Consider the following 12112-nt stretch of genomic DNA (forward strand, 5'->3'; position numbering starts at 1 on the left):
GAGAGAGGAAGGGAAAGGGATAGAGAGATAGAAACATCTACCTATTGGCTGCCTCCAGCATACCCTCTACTGGGGATCCAGCTTGTAATCCAGGTATGTGCCCTGACTGAGAATTGATCCTATGACCTCTTAGTTCATGGGTTGATGATCAACCACTCAGCAACCCTGGCGAGGCTCAGTAACTAATTTTAATGCCAACTACTTTTCTACTACAGCAGTATAGGCTGCCAATTTAATTGACTTAGAGTCGCTCTTTTCCTTTCCTGATTTGATGAAAGGTAAACTCATAATTAAGAGAAAATAGAGAACTATCTATAATAATAGAAGCATAATATGCTAATTAGTCTGGGCATCCTTCCAGAAGTTTTTCAACAGTGGATGTGGGCTGAGACAGCCTCCATAGCAGTGGGCGCTGAGACCCTTGCACAGATTTTGTATGTGTTGGGCCTCTAGTTTTTAAGAATGGCAGAAAACTACACCTGAATATCCAGTTTAATCTAGATTATGTATTAACTTTTTAAAAAATTTAAATGGCAGATCATTCTAAGTAACCGTTTTCTGTTAAAATTTAAGATAAATTACCCCATGCATGTTTCTATTTGAGTGACTGTCTTATCAACTGATTCAAATGTTTTTGTAAGGACACTCTATTAAGAGCATCTACATCCGGAAATTATGAGCAGCTTTTCTATATCAGTAGCAGTATATCTTGTGTAGGGTAGTGTGTAAATAACATCATTCATTCATTCCTTAAATATACAGTCACCAGTGATAATTTTGCCTGATTCTGATTTACAACAGAAAGCCCAACACACAACATCATGAAGCCTCTAATCTAATGGGCAGTTTTTATTGCTTAGTCTTTAATAGATTGTGGAGAAGATAAATGCAAGATAACTGATATTGGAAAAGAATCCTTAGAAAGGATATAATGGTGATTAGATTTTTGGCTCAGTTAAGTGGTCAAAACCTGAGAACGGAGAGTAATGTATTATAGAATGTCATAATGCAGAATATTATGTGTTTATGGAATGTGGGAAAGTAATAAATGACAGAGTCAGGACATAAAGTAACTTGACAAGCTGGAGAAATAAGCCTAAATTTATATGATGACATTGAGCTGAGTGTAATGCAAGATTTCCCAGATCAAAAACAAGAAAGTAAATGAGCATTTAACAGAATAACTACACGTATATGGAGGAAGAGTAGCAATATTGTTTAAACAATTCTTGACAGCTATTGACTGTAAATTCAATGCCAGACAACTATGAATTATGTTATTAATGTGACTCATCCTAAGTCATGATGCCAAGAAGTCATCTTGGTCTTGGTTACGATGATAGACATGTAGCATTCAGACTGTGATAGGAGCACAGAACAAGGAAAGGGATGCATTCTGCCTGTCCTTTAATTAGGTCTAAGTTTGTTCAGTGCGTAACACCATACTTTGAGAGATATTGACAAAGTGGAGGATGTTCAGAACCAGAGACAGAACTGTGACAGGAACTGACAAGGTATGTGAAGCCTCCTTAAAGGAACAGTGGATATTGAGTCTGTAGAAGAGAAGGCTCAGGAGGAATTTGAGGGATCATCTTAAAGACCAAGAGCTTTGGTCCTGTGTGAGAGTCTTTTGATTTGGTCCTTGTGGCTCCACAGTTTCCAACTGACTTTGAGGTTTTTTTAGACCTCAGAGCTTGGGGTCCTAGGCTCCCACTATAACAGAAAGGCCTGAATAAGGGCCTGGACCAGTCCTGGGAACGTAGTATTTGCTGTCGCTTTCTTTGCCACCACACAGTGCGGTTGAGTGGGCTCCTCCTCCATTGCTACAGTGTGGCCTGGAGAGCCCCCTCCCCCCCCCCCCCCCCCCCCCCCCCCCCCGCTACCAACAGCTTTCAGTTGATTCTGGATGTGCCTGCTGGGTTCCTGGTCACTTCTCAGAGGTGTGGTATAGTTTGTGTCTTCTTTTTGCAGCAACCCTCCTGCAGGGAGGCAGATCCTAGGTCCCCACCACTCCCAGCAAACTCAACTTTCACCCAGCATGCGTGTCTCAGGAATTTCCCATGCTCACACTTGGCATCAGAGTCTTCCATTAGCCTTAAGGAGCCTGTCTACCTATGGACCCAGGTAGCTTAATTTGCATCAGTGGGCTTAAAAATTAATTAATCATTTATTAACTCTCTGGAGGTGGAATCGGGATCAGGTCTGTGGCTAATGCTTTATCACTGTTTTTTGTTTGTTTGTTTGTTTTGTTTTGTTTTGTTTTGTTTGTGTGTGTGTGTGTTTAAATACTGAATCTCATTCTTTATTTCCTTGTGTGTTGACGAAAATGCTCTTTTTGATCTAACCAGTCAAGCACCCTTGAGACCTGTTCTGGACAAGGCCTCATCCGTGGCCTATAAAGATGGGAACAAGCACTAACACAGTCCTAACAGTTCACAGCTGCATCCTGGTGGGTGAGGATTCTGGCTTCGCTTAAAGTATTTGCCTGAGAAAACTCAAGGCTGCTAAAACCATTTCCTATTTGTTCCCGAGAACACCTGAAGGTAGGGCCCCTGTCTCTCAGGCTCTGAGATGCTGGAGCTTCACTTGGATAAGCACCAGCAAACTCAGTGGATTGCACATAAACCAACTCCTGCTTTCCGATTTCCTGGAAAATGTTCACTTCCCTGCCTCTGCTCGCATCTCAGACTTTCCCACTTCCTAGCCCTCCTTTTCCTTGTAAAACAACCAATCGCTTCAGATTGAAGTTGATTTCAGTTTACCCTATTGCAACAGGTTAGGGGTGGGTAAAAGTAGGTTAATTATAATAAGAAATAGTACAATAACAAATGAATAAATGATAATAGAAGAACAAACTCTGTTTTGAGTACTAACAACTGTAAATCTACTTTTGTCCACCCTGTTTTTGTTTGTTTGTTTGTTTATTTTGGTGATTAAAACATGCCCTTGCCATTTTAACTAGTGCCTGGCTTTGTTTATCTTCCACAGTGTGTGAACAGTGAACATGGTATCTGGGGACTGAAGCCACAACCTAGGTCAGTGTCATGACTGGGACTTGAACCTATGACCTCCCTATGCATAGTACAATGCTCCAACCACACTGGCCAGGGACCTCTATAGACCATGTAGGGGCAGGTAAATGCACCACCTAGAGGCTGGTTTGGGGCTGAGATAAATACAGATTGCGAACCTATTTGCATTATAAGCCAGACACCATGTTATCCTTTGGGTTTATGTGTTTCTAATATTCTGTATTCCAGTTTTCAGTACAGTTGGATAAAAATATTTCATTTTCTTATTATGTTTACAAGATATTCTGCATCCATAGTGGTACAAAAAGAGCAGTGCTATTTCTCCCACTGATTGCAATAATATATATTTTTTATAAATACTTGTTAAAAATAGAGACACATCCCCTCTAGTTAGGACCTCATTGAACATTTTAATTGATTAATACATTTAATGCACATAACATAACAATAGCAAAAAGGGGACTTTTTACAAATAAAATTTGGAATCATTAATGCCAAAACGTAGAAAGGAAGATCATCATAGCACAAGATGTAACCATAGCAGCAACAGACATTTTACTCCCATATATATATTTTCAATCCAACACAGTGGTTATTTTATGTTTAAGTTACAGGATATAAAACTTCTCTGCAGCTTAATATATTTTACCATACAATACATAAAACATAACTTTAGGTTCTCAAGAAGAGTGGCAATGGATGACATGCACAGAAATAACTTCAGTGGCCAAAAAAATATAAGTGCAGCCCAGGTAAGAATGGGCTACCTCATTTTACTCATCTTGGCCAGTAGTTGTTTTGCTTGACATTGGAACCCTGTGGACTAGTCATTTGCTGCACAAACTGCAGAAAGGATATGTACAAACAGAGGTAGCTAGCCTATTTTTATCCTTTTTCTTTTCTGATAAATAAACTATCAGTCTTGTGGCACTAAAGATATACCTTTGGTATTTTGCTACTTCAAACGTATGACAATAAAGACATTTAGAAAATCAAGTCTAACATCTGTATCATTATATGAATTTGAACCTTATATGTGAAGTCTGTTCTTAAGAGATCAAATAAAGAGAAGTGCTTATTGTAGTCTTACAATTAGAATTGAAAGGTAAAAGGATTTTTAAAATGCCCAAGGGGGGAGGTAAGTGAACCAAAACTAAATGATGACCATTTGTGGAAAGAAAGAAAGGAAGGAAGGAAGGAAGGAAGGAAGGAAGGAAGGAAGGAAGGAAGGAAGGAAGGAAGGAAGGAAGGAAGGAAGGGGGAGGGAGGGAGGGAGGGAGGGAGGGAGGGAGGGAGGAACAAAAGCCCCCAAAACAGAAATGTTTAGCTGTCTTGAAAACAATAATTGAAAATGAGAAACCAGAGGGGGAAAGAGAGGTCATGCTGGGAGGCATATAGAAAAGTCAGCTTTTTAAATATTCCCAGAAACCTAACTTTCCATGTGGATTTCATTTCCATGTGGATTCTGAGACTATAACGGTCCCCAAAAGCAGAGGTTTCCCGCCTTTTTCATCTCACAGCACAAATTAACTAATTTCCACAATGTGGCCGTACATAAAAAATGTGTTATATTTTTGGCCAATCAGACAAAATATAGGTATCATTTTCGTTTGTTCACACTAGACAGCTTTTCTGTGTGCGTTGGCTGTTGTCATTTTTTGACAATCTAAGGGAAAAGAGGTCAGTGCCTCTGACTAGTCAGGGATTGCATGTTGTAAAACTTGTTCCGGCATACCAGTTGAAAATCATGGCCCCAAGGTCATCTTTTGACAAGTTTTTAACAGCCATCCTCTGGGTCAGGTGAGCTGTGATGATGCTGCTACGCACAGGCTGTTTCTGCCCATAGTGCAGGCTCGGCCAGGCCATTTTCCCACCATGGCTCTTGCTCATGTGGCCTGTGAAGAGCCAGGGATGTGTGCAGGTTGTCAGACTTCAGCTTTGTCCCCTTGATGAGTGAAGACATAACCTATGAAACCAACTGGAGGTTTTCATTTGGCCATTTGGTGAGATTAGTTGGACCAGAGTTTCCTTTTAGTACTGAACTCACAATTCCAATAATTAAAAATAGATGAATCGTGATGACCTATTACATTCATTTTCCTTTTTTTCAGACTACAACTGAGACCATGACTATATATGCAAAAACATGCAAAATAGGGGCTGTGCAGCACATGAATGAATACATTTGGGGAATAACATGCAGAGACCTCTCCCCCAATAAAATATTTAGCAATACGACTTGCGATGCATTCTAGACAAATAGGCTGAATGTCTAAGGGCAATTGATATTATGGTTGCAGCATCTACAACTGCCAGAAAGTCAATTTTAGGAAATTCTCCTGAAACAAATGCTCATTCTAATATTGCTGTAAATCTTTATAATTATAGTTGCACGGCACCTTTATTATCATTTGGTCATGTTAAATAGTTATTACGGTTTTGTAAAAAACTTGAAATGGCTAAAACAACTGCAGTCACTTGAAAGGAAATTGATACTCACAGGACTACATTTTACCCAGTAAAAAGAGTCTTTGAATAGTTAATTTTGTACAAAGCACAAATCTGGCAAGGGATGAAAAAAAAAAAAAGAGTCCTGAATTATTCAAGCTAATTTTTTAATAGGAAAACAGTAACACGCAACAAGCTGACTTCACCGCAGGACTCCCATCTGTCTGAATGGTAAACAGTCACCACCTGGCTTCTGTGTAAGATCATTGCTCCCGCCATAAATGTCACAATTTCCATTTCAAAACCCATTTTCAGCTGCCTCTTTCTCTAGCCGCAAAATAATAAATCACCTGTTATCATGGTCAGAATAAATCCCCTATCTGTGTGCTAATGATTGGAGGAAAAAACGCCAAGAAACAATCATCCTAGACTGGTGAGCTCGCTTCTGCATGGTTTCTATGGGATGCAGAAGAGACCTGGGGCCTTCTAAAAGAGAGAATGGCCACATGCACTTTATGTTCACAATGCAGGCACGTTTGCATCCATTCTGCTGCTGCTGCTACGGCAACTCATCTTCTACAGTTGCTACTGTCATATTGCTTTAAACGATTGCCCCCGCTTAGTCTTTATTACCAGTTTGCTTATTACTAATATGTGCTGAGGAAAATATCAATAACTTATTCCCTCCCATGGGGTCTTCCTTCCCTGTTCTGTAGAGCCAGAGCATACCCAGGTAGGTGTGTGAATAAGGGCTCTCTTCACTGTGTCCTTTCCCTAGGAGCTGCATTCAAGGAGAAACTCATTTCTGATCTCCATGGAGACTGCGGGATGAGAGAGGCCACTCTCGTTGACACCCAAGAGCCATTTCAGGTGAAGGCATCTCGATGGGTCTCCCCTGCACTTCAGCCAGACGATGGTCAAGCTGGCTCACCTGAGCTCCCTATCTTGCTTCCCGCCCCTATCACTACAGCCACCCTCTCCTGCTGGCCACCACATAGCTCTGCCGCCCCTGATGCTACCATACCTTTCTTCTCTGGGCACGATTGCTGAGTCGCCCAAGTATGCTGACCACTCTGCGGCTGCCTGAGGAGGAAAGCTCATCTGGAAGTGCCAAGCTCTGAGTCACAGTGTCATAGGAGCCCTTTCCCATGGCTCACATGCGTCCCTCAGTAGCCTGCACCTCAGGTGGAGATTGAGGACAGATATCTGTTATTGATTTTCATTCTTCTCTCAGGATTCGGACATACAAGATTCTCTCTCAAGGTGTCTGTCCCCAGCTCTCTCTGTCTGTACCTATATATTGTCAACACTTTTTTCTCCATAAACAAGAATAAAAACACATGCTGATATTAATTACTTTGATGAATATTCATTTAGAATAAAAACTCTCAGAATACACATCGGAAAGAATTTATACATTTCAGGGCAAAGACTCTTGTGGTTATCATGCAATACATTTTAACAATTAGGGCTTTCTTTTAAATAGGAGGAAATATCATTTTAAGGTAAGTTTTTAATGAGTAAATCTAAGATTTACTGTTCATTTTAGCTCTTTTAAAAATGGGTTAGTTCACTGTGGGCTAGAACGGGTGGGATTTATATTTTGCATTGCCTCTTCATTCCTCAACCAATGGAGGAAATTTCAGTTGTCAGGTCATAAAAAGCAGGTTTCATACATAACATACTGATTGTCCTTTTTTTTTCTCTTAGCTCCAGGAAGTGCATTGCGAAAATATGTAGTTTGATTTTCTTGAAATGGTCCTAAAGACTCAGAAAAATTAAAATCATCAACTCTATCAGATGTATGATAATATCAGGTTTCCCTGTTCCTGCCAGCAGGTTGGTTCTACTGAGAAAGCTTCAACAATTCGGTAACATGACAAGCTTTGGGGAAACAAAATCTATAATGACAAATGGAGTAATAAGTAAGTGAAGGCAAGTAATTATAATAGATTCATAAAAGTAAAAATTGAAAGGAAGGAAATAAAAAATATTGATTAAACATGACTTCTAAAACAAAATATCACTCTAGTGGTTTTCTTGAATATTTTATAATACAATTATCTATATGTATTAGAAGTTAATGTTCTACCAGTTCAGTTGCCCATGCATAATTAATAGGATTTTATAGAAAAGTTAAATAAATTACTAGATTTTAAGAAAACAGATAACCATTCATGTAGTTGTTTTTCAGTTTATTTATAGTTTATGTGTTACTAGACTTCATTATCAAAAAAATAACATGCCCCTCTTCATAGCAGCTGCAATCCATTAGCCTAATGGATTGAAATGATGGATTGTCTTAGAAATTGTCTATTGTGTGGCAAAATCATATGTGAATCCTAGAGTAAAAAGTATTGACAATATTAAATATGAGAAACACAGTGTGTTCAGGAGGATGTTCATTAAAAAAAAAAAAGATTAGATATTTGAGTAACCCATCAGACAGTAATATGACTTTTAGACCAAAATAGAATCTATTGTCTGTCAGTCAGTCATTGCTCAACAGTGTTAGATGTAAAATAATGCTAATTGATTGGTTATCCTCTTATCCTATCAAACACTATGCATGTGCTTTGTGCATATATTTTATTGTTACTCAAAAATAGGACCTTGTACAATTGCTTTTATTCACCCATTCAGAAACAACAGTACAGTATCAGCAACAAAACAGTGGATGCCTACTCTGTATTCGGTATTAGGAAAGTGCATTGTCCATGACCAGACCTTACACAAATGAAAGGAATAATGTTAGATTTACAGGGTCATAACTAACCAGGCAATATTCTTTCCTCTTGTTCAAATTCTCATGCTCTCTTAGCCACCTATGCCTCACTTTTCTCACCTGACATTGAGAAAATCTTCATGTCTTGGGTTCTCTGATCAGGATCAGGTCCACAGGCAACTGCTCTCGAAGCCTGAGTATATAATAATGTAACCTCTTAAATGTATGAAATAATTATTGTATGAAATGTTTGCTGTATGGAAACCCCCAACACTCTGTAACTTCCAAAAGTAATGAACACCCCAATATCCTTTTAAAAAAATATATTTTATTGATTTTTTACAGAGAGGGAGAGAGAGGGATAGTTAGAAACATAGATGAGAGAGAAACATCTATCAGCTGCTTCCTGCACAGCCCCCACTGGGGATGTGCCCACAACCAAGGTACATGCCCTTGACTGGAATCGAACCCACAATTCTGCAGGCCAACTCTCTATCCACTGAGCCAAACCGGTTTTGGCCACCCCACTACCTTGATGTAAAAACTCTGCACCCTTAAAAGTATAAACGCCCTGCTCCCAGTATAAGGCACACTGTCTGGCCCACACTGATAAAGACAGGAGTTGTTTACCCAGCCTATATAACCCTGAGACCATCTTCAGTTGTGGTCTCCTGCCCGATAAGAGGACTCCATGTTTCTCCGAGAGACAAGCCCCTGAGTGCTCTGCTGTGTGAGCCTGAACCAGCTGCAGCCGCCTGCCTGTCTCTGTTTTCATCGTCTGTCCTTCAGTGTGCATCGCCGGGCGGCCTTTGCTGGAGCCTAAGACCCCCTAGGAACAGGTAGATAAACCCTGTGTGAGTGCATACTCATTCTGTCTGGTGTGTCATGTGTTCCGGTTCAGCTCAGCTGACTAGAGATTGAAGTACCAAAGGATAGACCGTTATTGCAAACTCCTGGTCACCTGTGTTTGTCCCACTAAATCTAGACAGGTAATCAATTAATTGGGGCATAATTGGGACACTGGGCTTTGACATTCCTGAGTATAGTCTGTCAACAAGGGGGAAAGGGAGGAGGGAAATCTACATTTTTAGGTGTTCCCGATATTGATATAGGGAATATCTGCAATGAGGTAAGTCACTTGTTGACAAGAGAAATAAATGAAACAAGAACACTTACAGGAGGGCTTGTGTGGGATCAAATTTCCTAAGGAAAAGAAATAGTCATCGCTACTACTACAGAGGAGTTGAGGCACCTGGACTCACCTCATAACTCTACACAGATATATTATCAGTTCCAAAAGCTGGTTGAATTCACAATATTGTCTATTAGACACAGGGTTAACCCTCTAAATCACATGTGTCAAACACAAGACCCGCGGGCCAAATCCGTCCCGCCAGGCCTTACAATGTGGCCCGCACCGCGCTGTCATCACTGCACTCCGCTGCGTTTCCATCACAATGACAGTTTATGACTGTTCAGTAAACCATTCGGCCCGCGATTTAGGCTGGATTTTAGATTTTGGCCCCTTCTCTGATTGAGTTCGACACCCCTACTCTAAATTGTCAACTTCATACAATTTAGTTACTCTCCAATGAATAGCTTCATAACCTATCAGCAAATCTAAGTTACTGTCCTGGACCGAATGATTGTGCCCTTACAAAATTTATACCGTATTTTTCGGACCATAAGACGCACTTTTTTTTCCCCCAGAAGTGGGGGGAAAAAGTCCCTGCGTCTTATGGTCCAAATATAGCCTACACATATACTTTTAAAAAAAAGTTTTTTTACTTGCCCGGCTCTGTGTGGTCTCTGTGTGCTTGCCCGGCTCTAAAATGGTTCTAAATGCTGCTGTTTACTTTACAGGGTTGATTACATGTGTTTATGTCTGTGATGTTGGGTTTTAATGCACATAAAATATTTTAGGACACTATTTGTTTCAGAATCTTTTTTTCTTCATTTCCCTTCTCTAAAACCTGGTGTGTCTTATGGTCCGGAGCGTCTTATGGTCCGAAAAATACAGTATGCTGAAACCCTAACTCCCCAGGTGATGAAAATATGGGAGGGATGTGGGACCCATGGCTGATTAAATTTGGGTGAGATTATAAGGGTAAATTGCCATGATCAGATTAGTATCCTTTTGTGTAAGATGAGATCAGGCCTCTCAGTTCTCTCAGTTCTCATTGCCCTGGGAGAAGGATACAGGGAGAAGATCGTCATCTATTAGTCAGGAAGAGGGTCTCCAGAACTGTGAGAAATAAAGGTCTGTTGTGTAAGGGATTTTGTTATAGCAAGTAGTCTGAGCTAACTAAGATAATTATTTATGTTTAGGAACTAAAACAAATATTGAAAAATGTTTAGCTATCAGATATAGCATGATCAAACTTTGGAGAGAGGGAATGATCACATTCTTAAATATAAATCCTGAAAAGGGGCAAGAAAATAAGAAAGGATTTTTAATAAATTAGACATAAATATTACCAGAAAATAACAGTTAACATTTAAAATGGTAATAATGAGAGGCTAGCAGTTTTTAAATATGAACCTTTTCTTATCTAAATGTCTTAGAAAGGGAAAAAAAATGAGTCATAATATAGTACTGTCTGATGTTCTTTTTAGGAGAAAACCGGTCATTTAGAAATTAATTACTTCTACTAGGTCACAAGGACACTTCTTTTTCTTTATTCTCTCTCTCTCTCTCTCTCTCTCTCTCTCTCTCTCTCTCTCTCTCTCTCTCTCTCTCTCTCTCTCCCCTCTCTTTCTTTCTCTATCACACACAAACAACCCACTTATTAACTTTTATTTAGTCAAACATTATTATATGTTCTCTGATCATGTGATTATAATTTAGTTTGGAAGACAAAGTACCTATCAATTAATTCATTCAATAGACATTTATTCCAATGTGATTATTATATATATTATATATTCACATACTAGTTAAATGTGAAAAATAATCATGGCAGTAAAATATGGCATAAATTTCCAAAGAGAATTGAAGAATATAGAAGAATTATAGATGAACTTGAGATCAGCATTACTGGGATTTAAGTGTAAGTAGAACTGAGATATATTAGATTTATGTAGGGATAGATAAAAAAGGAAAGCCAGTTCAACTAGGTGCTAGTGTGCATTTCAGGCAGCAGGAAAAAAAAAATATATAAAAGCCTAAGTAATCTTTATGACCAGTTGTTTGGATGACTGGTTGATTGGTTGCTATGATGTGCACTGACCACCATGGAGCAGATGCTCAACACAGGAGCTGACCCCTGTTGGTCAGTGCACTCCCACAGTCAACCTCCCACTGCTGACCAGCCTCCCATGGTCCCTCCCCCTGGACGGCCTGCCCCAATCAAGACCCATCAGCTCTGATCACTGGCGAGGCCGAGACCCCACCCCTTCATGAATTTGTGCACTGGGCTTCTAGTGGTAAATAATTAGTCCCAAAACAGGAAGGGGTGCTTGGGAATACTTACCAAGTGACAGGAACGGTTATAAAATTATTTATCATTCATACTTCACTTAGAAAATTATCTAATCACTATTAATCTTTCTTTCTGAATAATAAAGAATCATAGAATACTTTTATTGTGGTCATTCTTGCTCTAATATACTGTATACTGTTATATTCCAGAATTGTTTGCTTGTTTTGTTTCCAAAGATTAACCATTGATGTTATTATTAAGATATTGTCATTATGATGATGATGATAATAATGATGATAATGACAATATAAAAATGGTATTTTTATTATTACATCAACTCAATGCTTTTATATTTCCCTACAATTTAAGTGTTTTTATTAATTTGTTTTGTTTTTTCCTTCATTTGTATTCATTACACTTCTTACTTCTTGAAGCATCCTTACAAAATACTTTTCATTATTCACTAATTTCCTGCAGCAAAGTTG

The sequence above is a fragment of the Pipistrellus kuhlii genome, unplaced genomic scaffold (assembly GCF_014108245.1).
Source record: "Pipistrellus kuhlii isolate mPipKuh1 unplaced genomic scaffold, mPipKuh1.p scaffold_m20_p_2, whole genome shotgun sequence".
NCBI lineage: Eukaryota > Metazoa > Chordata > Mammalia > Chiroptera > Vespertilionidae > Pipistrellus > Pipistrellus kuhlii.